Below are 22,398 nucleotides of genomic sequence, written 5' to 3' on the forward strand. Positions count from 1 at the left end.
TGGAAGCAGTCTGGCAGCCAAAAGAAGTAGCAGTCATACATGTCAAGGGGCATTCTAAGGAAGACACCCTTTACGCGAAAGGGAACCGGGCTGCAGATAGAGCTGCTAAGGAAGCTGCCCTACGACACTCAGATGGAACAGCTACCCAAATTCCCATGTCTCCATCCATACCCCCTTCCTTGGCCTCTTATACACCCGGGCACAGGGCATGGGCCAAGTTTATCGGAGGCAAGGAGGGGAACGATGGGTGGCAGGTAGAGAGCAAAGTTATTCTACCAGATGCACCTCTAAGGATTCCTTTAAAACAAAATTCGTTATCTGCAGGACTGCATCACCCAGGGCATCCGTTTCAGCCTGCAGACTGGACGCTTGTGAAGAGGCGGGGACCAACAACCTCCTTGGATCAGCAGTGGAAGGGACCCTTTCAAGGGCTTCAGACCACCCATACAGCCCTAAAAGTGGAAGGCCGGGCATCTTGGATTGATCACTTCCAGAGTGAAGAAATACCCACGATCTGCCCGTCCGGATTCCTGGACTGCGCAGCCTGTGACTTTCTCAGTAGCAGAACTGGGACTGAAGTTATTGTTCTGGAACCAAAAGCCTCCGGAACCATAGTTGTGTGAGAGGAGAACTGCCATCTCCCGTAGGTGTTTTCTCAATTAGAACATTTCCCCAAAAGGTGTTTGTAGCTACCCACGCTAGGAGTTACCCAATTATTACCACTAGCTGATTGGTGCGTCTGTGTGCATGAAGGCTAAGATATTAAGACAAATAAACTTAACAACCTTTGGGATGAGACCACATGATTTTGTGATGTATCTGTGCTCTTCCCATATAGGTGGGTACCTATGTTATGCCCACTTTACCTGAAAGGAAGACTGGAAACCACAGGAATCTTGAACAATTCAGAAAGTACCTGAACCCCTTTCTTTGCTCCGTGGACTCTGGTCCCTCAATAATGCTTTGTATCACATACAAGCGGTGGGGGAAATCCTAGCCAAGGAGACTGGGGAGTTTTTTTATTGCTGCAGCCAAAGAACAAGAAGCCATTTGGACAATGACAGTTCAGAATAGAATAGCTCTAGATATGATATTGGCAGCCTAAGGAGATGGGTGTGCACTACTTGGACAACAATGCTGTGTGCAGATTCTGGAGAAATCCTGGAATTCCACAGCTGAACTACACACATCACAAAGAGAGCTGCAACCCCCCCTCCCCCATGGAGGAATGGAAAGAGAAGTGGCATTGACTGACAGGAGGGTGGCCTGATTTCACTGGTTAAGGACCTAATATTGACCCTGGCAGGCAAAGTCATTGTTCTCTTAATCACCTGTTGTGCATTACAATGCCTTCTGCTTTGCCTCCCCACCTGTAAGTAAACCAGGAGGTCTCCCAGTTCAGGGATATTGCTGTTGGGTGAACCTTGGAAAATGAGATCATTTTCAGATTCAAAGGGGGGGGGGATGATGGGCTGGGGGCTAAAGCAAGGTCATAGCACACACTTGAAAGTAAAGCGGGGAGACTGGAATTGGGGTGTGGGGCTCTGTCTGTCTCACAAGAACAAAGAATGCTTATCAACAGGAAATATGCATGAGTAAAGCTTGCAGCAATTATGGGTAGCTAGAAAGTTGATAAAAGTAAGGAAAATTAGACAACTTGCAGAACTCAGCAAAAAGTGAGGAATAGAGACGGCCGGCAGCCAATGAAAGGCCTGTTAGAGAACTCCTGGGGCCTTCGTTAGCCAAGGCTTAGGAATGGCACAGCTAGAGACCAATAGAACAAATGGTAGAATTATTGCTAAAGTGTTTTTTAGAGGATATTTCTTATTATTTCACCTAGTCCCGCCTTCTCCTTTAGTGAAAATGCATAAAGCTTTCTTAATCCTTTGTTCTTGGCCTTTTGACCTGCCCCTCCTGTCTGGGTCCATCATTGGCTTCCACACCAGGCTCAGACCCCAATTGGGGAGAACACAAGTCTGTTTTTAAACAGCAACTACATGGATACATTTTCTTCCTGGATATCTGAATTTGTAATTCATGCCCAAAAGGAGACCGTCTCCAGTTAAAGAGGAGCTAAGGAGGAGAATCTCCTGCTAGTGAATTTCCTCATAGAAATCAATATCTCATTGTTGGGGGAAAAAAGAAACAGGAAATCATTCAGCGCTGATATTCTCCAAGTTGGATTCTTTCTGGGTCTTCAGCTGCTGGAGCCCTCAACATTTGGAAGATGGGCAAAAGAGGGTCATGTCCTTGGGGATTCAGCATCATGAAGCCACGCAGGATTTTCATATCTTACTCTCCAAACTCAGGCACTAAGTTTGGTGTGGAGCCGAAAAGAACTTGATTGCCTGAATTGGGGAGAGTTTGAGAGAAGCAAAGGGGAGCCCAACTGCCAATGACTCTGGGTGGCTTACAAGAAAGCCAGGGATCCCAAGGGAGGGGATCGGGGACAAGGTGGAAAGAAGCGGATCCCAGGAGGGGATCACCCCCCATCCTTTCCTGCAGGGGGGGGAAAGGACCCCTCTCCCTTTTGGGCTGAGCAGGGGGGAGACCAGCCACGGGGTGGGGGGAGCTCTGGGTCCCTTGGAGAAGGAGCTGGAGAGGCTCCTGCAGTTGCTCTGCTTCGGTGGGTCCTCTGGACTGGATCCCCTAGACCGGATCCCCTGCGGCTGAAGAGGCCCTCTGGCCACAGGGACCCCCAACCCTGCAGCGGAGGAGACCCCGAGGCCCCCCGTGGCACATGAGCCGCTGGACGTCCCAGCCGAGGAGACCAAAAAGGCCCCCCAGCTCCGGACAAAGTCTGGCTACGACCAAACAGGGGCCGGAGAAGGCAGGGTGGGAGCAGAGGGTGCAAATAAACTCTGTACATGCTCAGGGGCTGCAGTGGCCTGTTTTCCAGAAAGGACAGTTAGGGATCATGGGAAAGGTCATCCCACATCAAGCGTGCCCCGTGAGTGGCAGCTGCCAGCTGGCCTCTAATTGAAATGGGCCCAATTGGCTGTGGAAGGGACAGGAGACCACAAAGAGATCTCCACTCTGCCTGGAAGAAGCAAAGGTGAACCGCTTCCACATTGGGGCTTCATAAATCAGAAATACACTTTCTAAGGTGGGAAACGTGGCCCCACGTGGCTCTGTCTAAAACTGCCCCCTTGGCTGGGGACCCATCAGCAAAGCCCTTTAAAATATCCCAGTAACGTTCTGGTTGGTCAGGTGACCAACCCTCTTTATGTCCGTCCCTAGTTATGACCTTGATGGCAAGCTCCATTACGATATTTATGTATATACTTGAACACTTGAATAATAATTCTTCTTTAACATGCAATCAACAAATAAAGTTAAATGTATAATGTTCCCTGGCTATAATTTCTTGGAAAGCGTAAAGGAGAAATCTGAAAAAGGGGCAAAGCTAAAAGAGGATAGAAAAAAATATTTTGTTTGTGACTTTGTTGACTATGGAAAACTCAAGAGCAAAACCAAGTAATTCAATCATTAAATGATACCTAAAGGATTGTTTTCTGAAATAAAGGCCTCGGAGTCATTAGATCTGCAAATCAGAGTCTCCCGCCCTCATTTGCACTCATCCCTTACTCTTCTCTCTTCCCCTTCATATCCTCTCTCCTCCTCTTCCTATCTCTCCCATCTCCCTCTCCTTTACTCTTTCTTCTTTTCCTTCTTCCCTTTGCTCTCCAGTACTCCCCTCTACCTCTTCCCCTTCATATCCTCTCTCCTCCTCTTCCAATCCCTCCCCATCTCCCTCTCCTCTCTTCTTTCCCTTCTTCCCTTTGCTCTCCCTTACTCTTCTCTACCTCTTCCCCTTCATATCCCCTCTCCTCTCGTCTTTCTTCTTTCCCTTCTTCCCTTTGCTCTCCCCTACTCCTCTCTAGCTCTTCCCCTTCATATCCTCTCTCCTCTCTTCCTATCCCTCCCCATCTGCCTCTCCTTTCCTCTTTCTTCTTTCCCTTTCCTCTCACCTACTCCTCTCTATCTCTTCAGCTTCATATCCTCCCAAAAGGAGACCGTCTCCAGTTAAAGAGGAGCTAAGGAGGAGAATCTCCTGCTAGTGAATTTCCTCATAGAAATCAATATCTCATTGTTGGGGAAAAAAAGAAACAGGAAATCATTCAGCGCTGATATTCTCCAAGTTGGATTCTTTCTGGGTCTTCAGCTGCTGGAGCCTTCAACATTTGGAAGATGGGCAGAAGAGCGTCATGTCCTTGGGGATTCAGCATCATGAAGCCACGCAGGATTTTCTTTTGGCAGAAATTGTTCAAGGGAGACAGGATTTCTTTTTCCTGTCCTGCATGGCCGTATTACTTGGGGATTCAGGAAAAGTTCTCTCGCCTAAGCAGAAACGATGGAGGGAGCTCACCTGGGGTGACGGAACAAAACACAAAAGAGCCTGGCAAAAGAAAGGGAAGGCGATGGGAAGTTCATCCAGAGGCACATTAATGAGTGGAGCCTCCCTGGACAGAGGCAGTCTACCTGCACAAACCTGCTCAGGAGCCTTGGAAGGAGCCCCTCCCCCCTCCTGGATCCTTTGGGGCCCCCGGGGTCTTCCGAAGGACCCTCCTCCTCCTCCTCCTCCTCTTGGGCGGTGCTTCCTTCCTTGCTTCCTCCGTCCTCCTGCAGGGGGGAGAGAGAGGCCGAAGCCTCCGCCTCCCACGGAGGTCCTTCCTCGTAGGGAACATAGAATATGGCCAGGACTGGACAAAGGAGTCTGTGACATCCAGTGAGGCTAAACCAAGCCGCGAGCACCGAGAATCTTCACGCTCTTCTCCATGCCCTTCTTGCAGAAAATGACGGGCGTTAGACTTCTCAGGATACAGGAAAAGTCTATTTGGCAGCCAGGTTCAGAAAGGGAGCCCATGGCTTAGCATCGCAAGTTCTGAACACCCTTCATTATCGAAGCAGGCGTTCTTATACGTTCTCAAAAGCAATGCAACACAGAAACACTTAACTCACTTCTTAGTGGTTACCTTGAGGAGAGAAGCCTTAGAAGGAGACGGGGTCTTACTTCTCCTTTTGTTTATGGAGTTCGTGCCATTAAGGAACTTTAATTGAACCTTGGACTTTTGACATAGGTTTTGACATAGGGACGTTGGCTGGAACATCTTGTGGTTAGGCACCGGCTTCCTGTTCTTTTGCAAGCTGCAACTCTGCCTATGTGGCTTTTTAATATAGAAGTAAAGGGGTCCCGAGAGGCTGTCCAGCCTGACCCAGTAGGTTTCACACTTAATGTCCAAATCTCACTTTACGTCCTAGTTTACCCTCCTTGGCACCTCGCAACTGCAATAGATGCCCAGATGAGGCTTTTGGGGCTGTCGGGCTGAAAACCGAAGCCCTATTCGCCCCAAAAGCGGCTGCACCAGTAAAGAAGGCCTCCAGGTGGCTGCTGGCTTAAAAACATGGCCACCGTTATGCTGACCGAGCCTCCGGAGCCTCGGAGCCCTGCAGTGGAGGAAGGGCCCCAGAATCGCCAGCTGAGGCCTCTCTTGCCACCCCCCACCCCCCCAGTCCCCCAGTCTCCCCTGGTTGCCTAAGCCTGCCAGCCAGGCCACCTTACCTGCTGCCTGCTCACCTGCCTGCTCCTTGCATCCATCACATCGGAGAGCTGCTGATTCTGCCTGCTTTTTTCCCTTTATGCATTAATGTTTTTTTTAAAAAAAAATATTTATTGTTCATAGAATATTTTAAGGGTTTTAATTAATTGTGTATTGAATATTATTATTTTTAAATAATCTTTGTTGGTTATACATTTTTTTAATAAGACATACAAATACAAATACAACTTTAAACATACATTCACAGCCCAACATTTTTTTTCTTCCTCATTGTTTAGTCTCTAACCAGCATCTTCTTGTTACACAATTCAAGGATCTGTTACAATAGTTCACTTTTAGTTCCCATTGTTAACAGCTGCTATTTTAACTTTCCCCGTTTTAAGTCCCTGCTGTTCTCTTTGTCGCCCACATAAACCACAGGTTCCAACTCAGATAATGTTCCGTTTCTCCTTTGTCCCTCAGCCAACCCGTCATTCTGTCCATTTCTGCACACTGATAAATCTTTTTAATTATGGCATCTGCAACGGTCGCTAAGTGTGAAAAATGGTCATCAGTCACTTTTTTCAATGCCATTGTAACTTTGGTCACTAAAGTGATGATGTTTGCTGCATATCAATAGAATAAAAAAGTTGTTACACTCCTACTTGGTAGTTTCAACACACAGCCTCAATTGTTCTAATGTAGCGTCAGCTGGTGCTACTTTTCAATAGATAGATGACAGGTAGGTAGGTAGGTAGGTAGGTAGGTAGGTAGGTAGGTAGGTAGGTTTATTCTGAAGATAGAAGTTTATGTACACCAAGAACCTTTGAATGAAAGCTGGGAGAGGAAATTGGACAAATGAACAGAATAGTATAGTACTCTAAAGGAATAAATGTGCTCTGGCTAATAAATGCACAGAGCAAAGATTTATAAAAATAGAAATGTCAGTATGAAATTACAAGCTATTACCTTATGCATTAATTAAATATATATCCTGCTTTCCCCCCCCCCCAACTCAAGGTGGCCTGGATGGTGCCATCTCCTCCAATTTTTTATCACTGTCGGAGTTAAGCTGAGTGAAGATAGAGGAATAACCAAAGTCACCTCCTGTATTGAGTTTCTGTGGTTGAGAATAGAGCTAGAGGCTGTGAGAGTTTTCTTTCTGAGCAAGAAAATTTTGTGACCAGCAATGTCACAAAATCTATTAATGAAAGGATAAATCCCTATTTGCGAAATAGCCAGAATATTCTCCCCAAATTTAAAAGATTCCTCTTCTGGAATTACAAAGGATGTCTAAAAGCGCTCTGCCAGAGAGGGAGTATGAATCATTAAGGTGGAAGAGTAGAAATACAATAGAGAAATTCATCTTCAAGTTTTCTTTTGCTCTGCTGGGGGATTGGGGCAAGTCATTTTCTGTTAGCTCTACCTACTTCCTGAAAGTATTTTGGAAAAATGGGAGAAAGGAGGTGATGCTTTGAGTTCCTAAATGGAAAAAAGGAATATATATCTAAAAAATAAATGTTAAGTCAGATTTTTCCCTGCAAAGTGTTCATGAAATAGACCAGGTTGAAAAAAAGATTCCAACAAAATTACCCCTAATCGGTTATGGAATGATTAAGGCTTACTCTGAAGTAGTTAAATATATAATAATTATGCTAACTAATAATATAAGACTGTAGGGATTAATATCAGTAGCTTTTCTACTGCCCATAAGCTATTTTCTTAAAATCTAGGTGTGAATGCTCTATATCAGTGGTCCCCAACCCCCGGTCCGCGGACCGGTGCCGGGCCGTGGAGTACCTGGCACCGGGCCGCGCAGCAGCCGGGGGACATGAACAGCTGCCCAAAGGTCCGCGCGCGCGCTGGTGGAATCCCCGGGCGCTGCTGGTACCGCCGCCACCGCCACCCCCTGCGAAACCCAAGAGCGGCTCTTCTCCTGCGAGGCGGCTGGCTGAACAGCTGCCCAAAGGTCCGCACGCGCACTGATGGAATCCCCGGGCGCTGCTGGTACCGCCGCCACCGCCGCCCCCTGCGAAACCCAAGAGCGGCTCTTCTCCTACGAGGCGGCTGGCTGAACCGCTGCCCAAAGGTCCGCCCGCGCGCTGGTGGAATCCCCGGGCGCTGCTGGTACCGCCGCCACCGCCGCCCCCTGCGAAACCCAAGAGCGGCTCTTCTCCTGCGAGGCGGCTGGCTGAACAGCTGCCCAAAGGTCCGCGCACACGCTGGTGGAATCCCCGGGCGCTGCTGGTACCGCCGCCACCGCCGCCCCCTGCGAAACCCAAGAGCGGCTCTTCTCCTGCGAGGCGGCTGGCTGAACAGCTGCCACCGCCGCGCGCCTTCCTGCCTCAGCCGCTCCGTCGCTTCCAAGGAACGGCGGCAGCGGCAGCAGCTTTACTTCTGAGGCGCTGCACACTTCCCCAATAGTCGTCACAGCCCAAGTAAGAGAACGGGAACTTCCCGCCTGGCTTCCAGCCCGCACCGAAAGGGGGCCGTTGGGGTTTTTTGTGGAGCTCGGAAAGACGCGCGTCAGCTATGCGCGTCCGCCTCCTCGGGGCCACTTTTGCCCAAGCGCCCGAGGCAGCCAACCCTGGTAAGCAGGTGGTGGTTAACTGGCGCCTTTGCTGCAGGTTTTTCTGGAAGGGGCCACTGCCGCTGTCCGGAGGTGACCTTGAGCTGCTCGCTCGCTCTATGCGGGGCTGGTGGGGCTGTGACGCTCGGAGGTGGCGCGTGTGGGAGTGAGAGGCGCGGGGACTGGCTTTCTCCGGACCGGTTTTCTCCGGGGGGGGGAGGCGAAGGACCAGGCTTCAGCGCAAAGGCTCCTGGGCCGTGCGCAAAAGCTCCTGGGCCGTGCGCAAAGGCTCCAGGGAAGAGAGCCCCGTGCGCCCCTGCGCACGCTCAGCGGGCCACGGTAAAATTATCAAAGGCTGACTGGTCCGCGGCGATAAAAAGGTTGGGGACCACTGCTCTATATTATTATTTAATGTTGAGATACCAAAAAGATGCACACAAAGACAATACAAAGACTTGAAACTACAGGTAGTTCTAGACTCAACAACAATTCATTTAGTGACTATTTAAAGTTACAACAGCACTGAAAAAAGTGACTTATGACAAGTTTCTACACTTCTAAATGTTGCAGCATCTCCATGGTCATGTGATCAAAATCAATGGACGGACGGACCATGCAGACTTTCTCCACACCTGCTTAGCGACCCTTCTTGTCCCTCCACAGTCCAGTCCGGTGTCTTATCTGTTCCTGCTGCCTCTCTGCCTGCCTCTCCCTGTTCCTTCCATCCATCGCATCAGAGTTCTGCTGATTCTGCCTGCTGGTAAGGGAGCCGGGTTTTTTTCTTTTCCTTTTTCAATGTATTTTAAAATAATATGTTATTTATTGTGCATAGGATTTTTTAAAAATAGTTTTATTCTGTGTGGATTCTTTTTTTAAATTGTCTTAGACTATTTTAGAAAAGATTCTATCCAAAATAAATAAAAAAAAACCATTTTTAAAAATTCTATGCACAATATAGAACTTTTAAAAATGGTTTATTTCAATTTATTCTGTGTGGAATAGTTTGAAATTTTTTACTTCAATTTATTCTGCGTGGATTCTTTTTTTAAATTGTCTTAGACTATTTTAAAAAAGATTCTATCCGAAATAAATTGAAATAAACCGTTTTTAAAAATTTTATGCACAATACATTTCAAAGTATTGTGCATAGAATTTTTTAAAAAGGTTTATTTCCATTTATTTTGGATAAAATCTTTTTTTAAATAGTCAGGAGTCATTGACACTGAATTTGCACTTTTAATAATCAGGAAGCACATACTGAGTTTCTTTGAAAGAAAATCCAGTAATTTAAAAATCCAGTAATGTGTTTCCTAGTATAATTTGATTGCTTATTAGTAACCTATCACTATCACTAAGTGTTGTAGCTTATGATTCTTAATGAATGTATTCTATTTTATTTTTCTTTATGTACACTGAGAGCATATTCACCAAAGACAAATTCCTTGTGTGTCCAATCACACTTGGCTAATAAACTACTCTACTCTACTCGACTCGACTCTACTCGACTCTACTCTACTCATTTCTATTTCAATTCTAATAAGGCATTATAATGCAAGCTAGCCTTAGCTTTCAAACAGTTCATTTAGTGACCAAAGTTACAATGGCATTGAAAAAAGTGACTGATGACCATTTTCACACTTAGCGACCATTTTCACACTTATTGGTATTGGTATTTTATTATTTGTATGCCGCCCTTCTCCGGGAGGACTTAGGGCAGAGAACAATTCAAAGGGGAGAAAAAAGGGGGAACATAAAAGACAAAATACAAATAATAAAAGTGGACAACAGTCGCACAACCATACATGTCGAGAGGGGAGAGAACTCATCACCCCCAGGCCTGCCGGCAAAGCCAGGTTTTGACGGCTTTTCGGAAGGCCTGGAGAGAGGTGAGGGTCCGAATCCCTGCGGGGAGTTCATTCCAGAGGGCCGGAGCTGCCACAGAGAAGGCCCTCCCCCTGGTAATAGCCAGGTGGCATTGGCTGGTAGATGGCACCCGGAGGAGGCCAACCCTGTGAGATCTAATGGGTCTGTGGGAGGTAATTGGCAGCAGGCGGTCTCTCAAGTACCCAATCACTTAGCGACTGTTGCAGCATCCTCATGGTCACGCGATCAAAATTTTGATGTTTGGCAACAGATTCGTATTTATGAAGGTTTCAGTGTCCTAGGGTCATGTAATTGCCTTTTGTGACCTTTTGACAAAGTCAAATGGGGAAACCAGATTCACTTATGCTACTAACTTATCAGCTGCAGTTATTCACTTAAGAACTGTGGCAAGAAAGGTGGTATAATGGGGCAAAATTCACCTAACAAATGTCTCAGGAACAAAAATTTTGGGCTCAGCTGTGGTCAAGGACTACCTGTACATTAACCACCCTTTCTCTGGAGACAATAGCAATAGCGATAGCAGTAGACTTATATACCGCTTCATAGGCCTTTCAGGCCTCTCTAAGCGGTTTACAGAGAGTCAGCATATTGCCCCCAACAATCTGGGTCCTCATTTTACCCACCTCGGAAGGATGGAAGGCTGAGTCAACCCTGAGCCGGTGAGATTTGAACCGCTGACCTGCTGATCTAGCAGTAGCCTGCAGTGCTGCATTTAACCACTGCGCCACCTTGGCATGGTCATTCTCACTGCTTCAAATGCGGGGGGTGTGTGTGTCTTGGGGAGCAAAACATTTTTGGTTCCTGCACCTGTGGATTGACATCACGTCTCCTTGGATGAGCAGCCAGGGATAGCATCTGATTCCTTTAGGTCAGTGCTTCTCAACCTTGGTCCACCTGAAGATGCATGGAATTCAACTCCCAGAATTCCCCAGCCAGCTGGCTTGGCGGATTCTGGGAGCTGAAGTCCACGCATCTTCAGGTGGACCAAGGTTGAGAAGCACTGCTTTAGATGGAGAGAAAAGTTGATGGAAAGAATCCTAAAAGCTACTTAATGTTAACAGTAAAATAACTAGATAAAAGCAGAGATTGAGTCTCCAAATCATAGTTAGATAGTAATGTTCTTCTTGCCTTGCAATGAAGAGTAATGGGGACCATTTTAAAAAAACCTAGCAAGGAGGGAAGTGTGTCAAAATATTGTGCATAGAATTTTTAAAAATGATTTATTTCAATTTATTTTGGTAGAATAGAATTTTTAAAAATTCTATGCACAATACATTTCAAAGTATTGAGTATAGAATTTTTTAAAATGGTTTTACTTCAACTTATTCTTTGTGGAATAGTTTGAAATGGTTACAGTGTAAATTATTGCTGGTGTAATACTTAACAATGGTTTTTAAGGAGTTCTTTTATTTATAGAATATCTTTTTAAATTATTTTGGGGGGAATTTTATTTTTTAATTGTTTATAAAATATATTTACTACAAGAAATGCAATATGTTCAGACCAGGTTTATGTGTCTCAAAGTGGCTGCTATTCTATGGGCAGGCCAGGTTGGTGCAAGGCAGCTTTGCCAGATTTAGTGTTTCACCCTTGTTCAATTTTATATCGTATTAATAGTATTAATTATACGATTATAAAATCGTATAATTTTAATTTTGTTTTAGATTATTAACACAATGAGTAAGAAAAAGAGGATGCACATTACAATACTATTTTTGCATTGTATGAAAATTTCTGTTGCTCCATATACAATTTTTAGTCAAGCCCACACACCCCCCTCTTGTCCATGGTGTCCCCTCTTTACCAATCTGAAAATCTGGTCACCTTATACAAGACCTACAAGCACTGCCTGGTGGGAAGATGCCCCATTCTGAATTTTGCTATCTTTTTCCTTCCATTTTTCTATTGTATATGTTTTAACAAAATAGTTTCAATGATTTTATTGTTATTTTATTTGGGGGGCTTATTGGGGGGGTTGTTTATGTTCTAATTTTAATGGCAGCTACATACATTGAATATATCACTAAATAAAATGTGGTAAACTGATTTCTTGACTTTGAAGTTTCCATTCCCCTCCCACAAAAGGGGAAGCCTGTTTACAGTGATAACTGTGGACAACGATACATTTTGAAAAAGTTGGACAAAGTTTCTTTGAAATGTCTCACAAGATTGTTCTCCGACTCTGCTTCTCAGTGCTTTTCTTAAGAGCTGGTAAGTTGTTTTTACTGTGTTTCTAGCAGATTCAAACCAGGACTGAAATGAATGTTTTGTCTTTTTGGGTTCATCATAATTTTCAGATTTAAAGATTTAAAACTGCGGTGGAACTTTATCTCCACCCAAAAAAGCTGAGTTGGAGAGCCTCAAGAAAAAGGGAGATAAGTTTGAAATAAATTCTAGCACAAGAAATAGAAAACATTTTCTGCATTTTTTCTTTACAAAATATAAGAAACATATAGATAACGCCATTATTTATGTTTTGTGGGAATATGCTACTTAACAGTATAGTCTAAATTAAGAGGACTAAAAATTCAATTTCATACCCAAACATAATGCAGGTCCAGAGCAGTAAATAAAGATTTCAAAGTCCCATTTCATTTCATTTACTCAAATAACCACAAAACATTGAAAAAAACGAGAGGAACTGAAAAAGTTAAAAACAGGAAACAGATTTTTTTTAAAGCAAAAAACCCAAAGTTTGGAGAATGCAGAAATAATTTTATAATCACCAAGAAATATATTGATTTAAAATAGGCCTAGCTAATATTTTAATCATCAAATGCATTTGTAAAGGTAGACAATTTTTAACAGCAGTATCTTGGTTAGGGCCAGTGAGGGGTTTTTTAATACAATTTTTGTGTAAAGTGAAAATGCAGAAACAGTTTATTGAACAGTAGCGGAAGGAAATAAAATATCTCAAACTGCCAAATACCACAAAGGGAAAAGTGAGGCACAAAAATATCTAAATGCTGAAAAGCAATTGAAATAATCACAAGAACAAAGAATGCTTATCAACAGGAAATATGCATGTGTAAAGCTTGCAGCAATTATGGGTAGCTAGAAAGTGGATAAAAGTAAGGAGAATTAGACAACTTGCAGAGCTCAGCTAAAAGTGAGGAATAGAGATGGCCGGCAGCCAATGAAAGGCCTGTTAGAGAACTCCTGGGGCCTTCGTTAGCCAAGGCTTAGGAATGGCACAGCTAGAGACCAATAGAAGAAATGGTAGAATTATTGCTAAAGTGTTTTTTAGAGGGTATTTCTTATTATTTCACCTTGTCCCGCCTTCTCCTTTAGTGAAAATGCATAAAGCTTTCTTAATCCTTTGTTCTTGGCCTTTTGACCAGGAACCTTTTTCCTTGGAGTCCTCCAATAAAAAGCAATCAGAAAACCTGCCCCTCCTGTCTGGGTCCATCATTGCCTTCCACACCAGGCTCAGACCCCAATTGGGGAGAACACAAGCCTGTTTTTAAACAGCAACTACATGGATACATTTTCTTCCTGGATATCTGAATTTGTAATTCATGCCCAAAAGGAGACCGTCTCCAGTTAAAGAGGAGCTAAGGAGGAGAATCTCCTGCTAGTGAATTTCCTCATAGAAATCAATATCTCATTGTTGGGGAAAAAAAGAAACAGGAAATCATTCAGGGCTGATATTCTCCAAGTTGGATTCTTTCTGGGTCTTCAGCTGCTGGAGCCCTCAACATTTGGAAGATGGGCAAAAGAGGGTCATGTCCCTGGGGATTCAGCATCATGAAGCCACGCAGGATTTTCATATCTTACTCTCCAAACTCAGACACTAAGTTTGGTGTGGAGCCGAAAAGAACTTGATTGCCTGAATTGGGGAGAGTTTGAGAGAAGCAAAGGGGAGCCCAACTGCCAATGACTCTGGGTGGCTTACAAAAGAGGACAATAAAACGGGGAAGAAGATGGGCAAAACACTGTATGAAAATCCAAAGCTCCCAATGGCTCAACGGTGAGCCAACCCAGGGGTGGAGGGCTATGTCGCAGGGCACAGTGGCACAGGCAGCAGCCGCAACAGGAGTCCCCTCCAAAGAGGGAGAGGGTGTAGGAGGAAAAACACACACACACAGACACGGTTTCCAAGGGCTCAAAAAGGTTGAAAACTGCAACTAGGAAGGGGGCAGTATTGGAGGGGATTTCCCCCCACTGCTGCAGTCTTTGGAAAGGAGGAGCAGGTGGATGTGGAGAGGGAGGGGCTGCTAAGGCAGCTAAAGTGGGGAGGGGCTGGCTGACTACCGTGCTTACTGTTTCTGGGGTGCATAGGGCACTGCACACCAAGACAACTAGACACAAGAACAGCTTTCCCCCACCTGCCATCACCCTGCTCAACAACGAATTCCGACTTCCGGGGAGTGGCCTGTCGCCGGTCGGCAGCTTAACAGAGCTGCCCCCAGAATTCAGGATCGTTATCTACTCAATATCAAGAAGATAACTCTTTTTTTCAGACAAGAAAAAAGCAGTGAGGAATCTCAGCTGGTAAGAATCTTCTTTGAAGTTCACAGTTTGTTTCTTTGTGAGCTGTGGACGGAGGGGGAGAATCAACCCAAAGCTGAGTCATTCAACTCCGACCTGAACTTCGCAGCTGTTATTCACAGCACGAGACAGGATCCCCTCCCCCTCAGGACAATCTTTAGAAAAGAGACTATTAAAAGTCAATACGAGCAAAGACCAACTTGTGAATTTTAAAACCTTTTCTCTATCTGAAATACCAGCTTCAATGTTATAAAAACCTCTTTTGCTTAACTGTCTTCAAAATGGCGTTTACAGCTTCTGCATCTGTTATCTCCGGCTTCCTGCTACAGAGGTAAAGAAATAATCTCTTATAATTTAATTAGAGCTACTCCCTTAAAGCTTTCAAGACTCTTTGTTGATTCAGACACATTCCAAACATTCTAAACGGACTTTCTCTTTTGAAATCCTCCGTAAAACCCCTTGGAAGAAAAAAAAAAAAAAAAAGAAGGGAAAAAAGGGGGGGGAGGAATTTCTTTTTCTCCACATAGCACAGTGGATTAGTAATTTAGAATAAATAATTAAAACCAAAATATAATGGCATCCAAATCAACCTCTGTTAAATTACCTCCGAAAACGTCTCCCATACCTGGCACAAAGTTGCAGCCCCCACCATCTATGCCCCCTAGTGGAGATGTACTAACAAAAGAATTTTTTCTGGAAATGTTCAAAGAATCCAGAGAACAGAACTTAGAAATGTTTAAAGAATTCAGAGAACAGAATCTAGAAATGATTAAAGATTTCAAAGATGAAATAAGGAATGAGATGGAAGTTCTATATGACAAATTCGATACCAGGGTCACTAAAATGAATGATAATATGATGGGAATTGTAAATGTGATAACAGAATATATTTCTGGAATGGAAGATAATTTAGAAACTCTCAATGAAGCTAAAACTAACCTGATATCCAAAACTGAAGTGGTGGAACAAAAAATTGATAATGCTGAAAAACAAATTATTATGATACAGTACAAGCAGATGGAGCTTGCATTAAGAGTGAGGGGGCTGCGTGAAGAAAAGCAGGAGAACTTAAAGCAAATGTTTTCTGAAGCTTTTGACCGTCTGGTGGGAAAACCGGGATCCAATTTTGATTGGCAGATTGACAGGATTTTTCGTGTTAACTCATGGGCGGCAAAACAAAGGCAACTTCCCCGAGACGTGGTAATATACTTTGTTACAAGAGAATCTAGAAATATGATACTACAAGAGTCCTACAATACTAAGCTTCAAATTGGTGGACAGGACCTGATTGTTCTGAAAGAAATACCGCCTCAGATGCTAAGAGCCAGAAGAGATTATGCTTTTCTGGTGGAAGAGCTCAGAAGGCGCCAGATACAGTACAGATGGGATGCCCCATTCGGTATCATAGTTACAATGGACAAACAAAGATATCGTCTCAGCTCTGTATGGAAAGCTCGTGATTTCTATCATAAGATTCTGAAGATGGGATATCCTGAACCTTCGGGATATGGTGAAAAATCACGAGACAAACAAGATAAACAGCAAACCACACAACCATCAGATAAAATGTATCATCTCCCTCTTCCGGAAGGGCAAGGAGTCAAGGAAAAAAGATCCAACCGCAAGACCACCAGACAAACGGATAAACAAGCTACTATGCAACAATCTCAACAATCATTGGCCACTGACCAAGGAGCTACTGCAACAAGCTCAGAAGCTGTGAGAGGAGCCAAACCAAAGGTGAGACAGGCCTTGCGGGAGGCTCTAAAAAAGCTTCAGGCAACCAAAAATGACAACTAAGATTTTGACATGGAATGTTAACGGATTGAACTCTCCTCAGAAAAGAAAGAAAATATTTCATTATCTTAAACAGTTTAAGAATGACATAATTTGCTTGCAAGAAACTCATATCAAATCAACCGATCAAAAATATTTGTTTAACCCCAAACTGGGCCAACATTTTGCGACCTCAGCCATGGAAAAGAAAAATGGCATAGTAGTATATTTAAGAAAAGACATTAAAGCTGAGCTAATTGAAGCAGATCCCTTTGGAAGATATATTGCATTAGATTTAATCTTAGAAGGGAAAAAGACGTTACTTTTGGGAATTTATGCTCCTAATCAACAACAAGATGGATTTTATAGAAATCTCCATGCTAAATTAGTACAGTGGGATTTTGAGTCTTGTATATTAATGGGTGACTGGAATGGCGTGATCGACACCAAAAGAGATAAGAAGACAGCTCGCCCGAACACCAAATTTCGAGCTAAGTTACCCAAACCCTTTTTTGACATGCTGGACGACTTTGAATTGCGAGACGCTTGGCGCGAGAGGCATGCAGAAGAATATGACTTTACCTTTTTTTCCAATAGACATCAATCTCTTTCAAGGATTGATTTTATACTAATTACAAATGATTTACTTTGTAGGGTGAAGAAGACAAAGATTATGGCGAGAGTTCTTTCAGACCATAATCCAGTCTGGATGGAATTGGGAAGGGTAGCCCAGGCAAGAAGGTCCTGGAGGTTGAATGAAAACTTATTTAGATATGAAAAGTATGTTAATGACTGTAAAAAATTGCTATCAGAATATTTTGTCTTCAATATGAACAAGGGTACATCTTTGGAATATGTATGGGATGCAAGCAAAGCGTATATGAGAGGAGTATTAATGAATATAAATAAAATACATAGATACAAACAAGGGCAAAAACGAAAAGAATTGGAAGAGGAAATTAAAGGGAAAGAGTCAGAATTAACATTGAATCCAGGAGATACAAAGATTAGGGAAACAATTGCTATATTAAAATCTCAGTTTGATATGCTGATCTCTGACCAGGTAGCTACTAGTTTATTATATGCTAAACATAATACTTTCTGCAATGCAAATAAACCCGGTAGGTGGTTGGCTTATCAGATTAGAAAAAAAAGGAAAGCTCGAAATGTAACCAAATTGTGTCACAGAGGGAAGGAAGTGTTTCAACAGGAAGAGATTCAAAAGGTATTTCGGGAATTTTTTACAGAGTTGTATAAAGGGGATAAAATTAAGGACGGAGATATAGACAAATACCTAGATAAAGAGAAAATCCCCCTACTCAGAGAAGAACATAGGCATAAGCTGAACCAACCTATAACCTCTGGGGAAATTTTGCAGGCAATTAAACAATTAAAGTTAGGGAAAGCACCAGGCACAGATGGTTTAACAGCTGTTTATTATAAATATCTACAGTTAGAAATGGTAGAACCCCTCAGAGAACTATTCAATAAAATTCAATCAGGAGGGAAAGTGCCTCCCTCGTGGAAGACTGCGTTCATATCGTTGATACCCAAAGAAGATCAAGACCTCACCCAACCAAAAAATTACAGACCTATTTCATTACTTAATGTAGATTATAAAATTTTTACTAAAATATTAGCAAATAGGCTAATGGGGGTAACTCAGCAACTGATACATACCGATCAAACTGGTTTTATACAGGGCAGACAGATGAAGGATAACGTTAGATTAATTATCAACGCTTTAGAATACCTGGGAAAGAACAATCAAATCCCGGCCGCATTCATATTTTTGGATGCGGAGAAAGCCTTTGATCGAGTTAATTGGCAATTCCTGCTGAAGACATTGCAAAAAATGCAGATAGGAGATGGCTTTTTACGGTCAATTGGTGCAATATATCAGCAGCAAACAGCCCAGATCATTGTCAATGGAAGTCTGACAGACTCCTTTCAAATTGAAAAAGGTACAAGACAGGGCTGTCCTCTGTCCCCATTATTGTTTATTATAACTTTGGAAATACTGTTGAATAAGATACGGGGCCTGGGCGGTCTAAAAGGGATCAAAATTAGACAGCAAGAATATAAAATTCGTGCATTTGCGGATGATCTGGTTATAATATTGGAACAACCGCAGGAATCTAGTAGGGTATTATTGAACACGATCAATCAATATGGTCAAGTCTCGGGATTTAAAATAAATCTAGGAAAAACCAAAATAATAGCTATAAATATGACTACCAAACAGAAGGAAGAACTGGGGGCGATGCTAAGATGTGAGGTAGTTAAAAAAGTTAAATATCTTGGAGTCCTTGCTGGGTAGAATAGCGGCAGTAAAAATGAACATTTTACCAAAATTTTTATTTCTTTTTCAAATGTTACCAATACTTAAAAGAGATGCGAATCTTTTAGAATGGCAGAAGGGTATCAACAAATTTGTGTGGGCAGGAAAGAAGCCGAGGGTAAAGATGAAAATAATGCAAGATGCACGTGAAAGAGGAGGATTGAAATTACCTAACTTAAAATTATACTATGACGCAGTGGCATTATCTGCAATTAGTGATTGGATTCATCTAACTAATGACAGAATTTTGAATATCGAGGGATATGATTTGTTATATGGTTGGCATGCTTACCTGTTATTTAACAAAAAAACGGATAAGAAATTTAAAAATCACATCTTAAGAAATGCTTTATTGCGGGTTTGGAAAAAATATCAACATAAACTAAATGATAAAGTGCCCATGTGGGCAATTCCTAGACATGCAATTGAAAATATGAATGTAGAACAAAAACACGATAGAACCACCTATAGACAACTTCTTATCTCAGAAAGAGGGGTGATGGAACTAAAATCTTTAGAGGTACTTAAAGAAGAGAAGGTAGTTCAAACGTGGTTTCAGTATGGTCAACTACAAGCTAGGTGGAAAACAGATCAAAAAACTGGCTTTGTAAAAGTTGAGGATAATTTGTCTAAACAAATAAGAGATCAAAGCTCAATGCATATAAAGAGGATATATAATGTATTAGTACAGATGGATTCTGAAACGGAACTGATTAAGGATTGTATGATAAAATGGGCTCAGAATGTCGAGGAACCAATAATGCTTGAAACATGGGAAAGAATCTGGGTAAGGAATGTGAAATTTACACAAGCACAAAACTTGAGAGAAAATTTTTATAAGATGTTTTATAGATGGCACCTAGATCCTAAAAAGCTTGCCTCTATGTATCCAAATGTTCAACCTAAATGTTGGAGATGTGGTTCTTGTGATGCTACATATTTTCATATATGGTGGACATGTCGTAATGTTAAGGCATTTTGGATAAAAATATGGTGGATCCTGCAAAACATCTTTAAAAGAAGGATAAAATTTACCCCCCAGCTGTTTTTACTGGGTATATGCATTGATTTTACAGTAGCAGAGACTAATTTGATCCTGTATTTAATAACGGCAGCAAGACTCTTGGTGGCGCAGTATTGGAAGAAGAAAGATTTACCCACAATTCAAGAATGGACTTTGAAAGTTATGAACTTAGCCGAAATGGCCAAAATCTCAGCATATCTCAAAGAACATTCAAACGAGAGATACAAAAGAGACTGGAAAAAGTGGATTGATTACATAAAAAGTAAATATGGGACTAAAAAACTCCAGATAGCTTATGCTTAGTATCGGTAATAACTTAAATTGTTTAAAATTTGGGTAACAGTAAGAAGCTGAGTTCAATGTAGAGATATTTCAGACTGTGATTGTTCAAAAATTATACCACGTATGGTCTTTGGGAAGTCGGGGGGAGGGAAGGGAGGTGGGGATTTAGGGGGAGGGGGGAGGGGGGAAATACAATATGTGTTAAATTCCATGATTGTATTTGTATACTGTGGCTTTTCAATGTTAGTGCGAAAATAGTACAAACCGAATATACTGGAAGGTAATAGATACCGAAGGAAAGAGTCGAGTGAAAGAAGAAGGAGGGTGGAGAGGGTGAGAGAGAGGAGGAGGAGAAGGGAGGGAGGGAATGGAGAGGGAGTGATAGGGTTAGAAAGAAGGGGAGGGGAAGTAGGCGTAGAGGGGTGTGTGAGAAGGAAGAATGAAAGTTGGAGGGGGTTGAAAGAGGGTGTATGGCAGGCCAAGGTGGTATACTGGGTTTGTATTGTAGAGGGCATTTTCTATATAAATGAGGGCCGTGTTTATTATTCAATGTTATATGCCCTGATCAAGCACAGTGAATATGTGATTGTATAGAATGAAAACATAATAAAATATACATAAAAAAAAAAAAAAACCAACGAATTCCAACACCTCCTCCTAAGACTGCATTACTATCTTCTTCTTACTCTTCTCGGTAACTGTCTCTCCCCACTTATGACTATGTTGCTTGTATCTTGACAATTTAGATGGTTCTGTTTCTTTCTTAGTATGATTTGATTGCTTATAAGTAACTTACGACTATCACCGAGTGTTGTATGTTGATGGATGCCTTTTATTTTACTTCAGGTACACTGTGAGAGGTGATGCACCAAAGACAAATTCCTTGTGTGTCCAATCACACTTGGCCAATAAAGAATTCCCTTCTGCTCTGTCCTATTAACGGAGGACATTTCTTGGGTGAGAAGTGAAAGCAAAGAAAATCCAGTTGCCTCCTGAAAAAGCACCTTCGGGATGAGATCTGCTGCTTGAGCAGAGGGTTGGGCTAGAAGACCTCTAAGGTCCCTTCCAGCTGGCTTGTTCTTATTGTGTCAGCTGAGAAGGGAACTTCCTCCACCGCTCTAAGCCTCACTGGGCTCCAGCATCAGATTAGCTCAGGTCTTCAGTGCAAAACGAGGAGAGCATTGAAAGGGCAGAAAACTCCGTGGCCCCTTCAGCTTTTGCTCGCCTGGCTGCACCCCCAGACCTCCCAACCCACCTTGCCTAGGGGAGGACCCCGGAGAGAGGGAACGGCTGCAGTCCCAGGAGGGACCCTCGGCCTCCCCCTGCCCGAATGCTGGGATTGGGCTGAGGTTTTTCTCCTGTGTGGATCCTTTGATGTCTATAAAGGCTGCTCCTCTGACTGAAGCTCTTTCCACACTCCAGACATTTATGAGGTTTTTCTCCTGTGTGGATCTTTTGATGTGTATAAAGGCTGCTCCTCTGACTGAAGCTCTTTCCACACTCCAGACATTTATGAGGTTTTTCTCCTGTGTGGATCCTTTGATGTGTATAAAGGTTGCTCCTCCGACTGAAGCTCTTTCCACACTCCAGACATTTATGAGGTTTTTCTCCTGTGTGGATCCTTTCATGTGCATAAAGGTCGCTCCTCTGACTGAAGCTCTTTCCACACTCCAGACATTTATGAGGTTTTTCTCCTGTGTGGATCCTTTGATGTCTATAAAGGTTGCTCCTCTCACTGAAGCTCTTTCCACACTCCAGACATTTATGAGGTTTTTCTCCTGTGTGGATCCTTTGATGTGCATAAAGGTCGCCCCTCCGACTGAAGCTCTTTCCACACTCCAGACATTTATGAGGTTTTTCTCCTGTGTGGATCTTTTGATGTCTATAAAGGCTGCTCCTCTGACTGAAGCTCTCTCCACACTCCAGACATTTATGAGGTTTTTCTCCTGTGTGGATCCTTTGATGTGTATAAAGGTTGCTCCTCTCACTGAAGCTCTTTCCACACTCCAGACATTTATGAGGTTTTTCTCCTGTGTGGATCCTTTGATGTGCATAAAGGGTGCTCCTCTGACTGAAGCTCTTTCCACACTCCAGACATTTATGAGGTTTTTCTCCTGTGTGGATCCTTTGATGTGCATAAAGGGTGCTCCTCTGGCTGAAGCTCTTTCCACACTCCAGACATTTATGAGGATTTCCTCCTGAATGGATCTTTAGATGCTTTCGAAGATACTGATTTCCCTTGAATAATTTTTCACATTCCGGGCACTGATATCTCTCTTCTTCCTCCTGGATCCTTTGGGGATTCCGGGGTCTTCCGAAGGACCCTCCGTTCTCCAGGCCCGTCTCAGCGTGTTCCCCGTTTTCCTCCTCCCCGCATCGCCCTCCAGGCAGCTGCCTTTCCCGGGCTCCCCCTGGGCTCATCCCTCCTGCAGCTCCGGAGCCCCCCGGCCTTTCCCCGCCGTCTCCCGGGGCTGCTCCGCGGGGCCCGCTC

At 43.2% G+C, this 22,398-nt stretch overlaps 1 pseudogene; it reads right to left on the minus strand.

The window, feature by feature from the left end:
* The window catches only part of LOC116520274, a 36,907-nt pseudogene extending 14,511 nt beyond the window's left edge, over positions 1–22,396 (minus strand).
* Between the last annotated feature and the right edge of the window lie 2 nt (positions 22,397–22,398).

Source organism: Thamnophis elegans, chromosome 17, assembly GCF_009769535.1.
Source record: "Thamnophis elegans isolate rThaEle1 chromosome 17, rThaEle1.pri, whole genome shotgun sequence".
Classification (NCBI taxonomy): Eukaryota; Metazoa; Chordata; class Lepidosauria; order Squamata; family Colubridae; genus Thamnophis; species Thamnophis elegans.